Source organism: Mandrillus leucophaeus, unplaced genomic scaffold (assembly GCF_000951045.1).
Source record: "Mandrillus leucophaeus isolate KB7577 unplaced genomic scaffold, Mleu.le_1.0 Scaffold419, whole genome shotgun sequence".
Classification (NCBI taxonomy): domain Eukaryota; kingdom Metazoa; phylum Chordata; class Mammalia; order Primates; family Cercopithecidae; genus Mandrillus; species Mandrillus leucophaeus.
In genome coordinates, this window is record NW_012104465.1 from 1020358 (window position 1) to 1021557 (window position 1200).

The following is a 1200-nucleotide window of genomic DNA, read 5'->3' on the forward strand; positions in this document are numbered from 1 at the left end:
ATTCCTCGCCCACCTCACTCCCTTTCCCCCCAAGTTCCCAAAGTCCATTATATCATTCTTGTGCCTTTGCATCCTCATAGCTTAGCTCCCACTTACAAATGAGAACATATGATATCTGGCTTTCCATTCCTGAGCTACTTCACTTAGAATAATGGCCTCTAGCTCCATTCAAGTTGTTACAAAAGACATTATTTTGTTCCTTTTTATGGCTGAGTAGTATTCCATGGTGTATATGTACCACATTTTCTTCATCCACTTGTTGGTTCATGGGTATTTAGGTTGGTTTCATATTTTTGCAATTGCAAATGGTACTGCTATAAACATGTGTGTGCATGTGTCTGTTTCACTTAATGACCTCTTTTCCTTTGGGTAAATACCCAGTAGTGGGATTACTGAATCAAATGGTAGTTCTCCATCCTGTTTTCCACAGTGGTTGTACTGGTGAGTTTACATTCTCACTAGCACTGTAAAGTGTTCCCTTTTTCACTGCATCCATGCCAGTATCTACTATTTTTTGATTTTTTACTCTGCTGATTACTTCTTTTGCGGTGCAGAAGCTTTTTAGTTTAAGTAGGTGCCATCTATTTGTTTTTGTTGTATTTGCTTGTGGAGTCTTAGTCATGAATTCTTTCCCAAGCCAATGTCTAGAAGAGTTTTTCTATGTTATCTTCTACAATTTTTATGCTTTCAGGTCTTAGATTTAAGTATTTGACCCATCCTGAGTTGATTTTTGTATAAGGACCCAGTTTCATTCTCCCACATGTGACTTTCCAGTTTTCCCAGCACCATCTACTGAATAAGGTGTCCTTTCCCCAGTTGCTGAAGATCAGTTGGCTGTATTTGGCTTTATTTCTGGGTTCTCTGTTCTGTTCCACCGGTCTACATGCCTATTTTTATACCAGTACCATGCTGTTTTGGTAACTATAGCCTTGTAGTATAACCTTGAAGTCAGGTAATGTGATGCTTTCAGATTTGTTCTTTTTGCTTAGTCTTGCTTTCGTGATGCAGGCTCTTTTTTGGTTTCATATGAATTTTAGGATTGTTTTTCCCAGTTCTGTGAAGAATGATAATGGTATTTTGATAGGAATTGCATTAAATCTATAGATTGCTTTGGGTAGTATGGTCATTTTCACAATACTGATTCTATCCATTCATGAGCATGGGATATGTTTCCGTTTGCGCCATCTAATATTCCTTTCC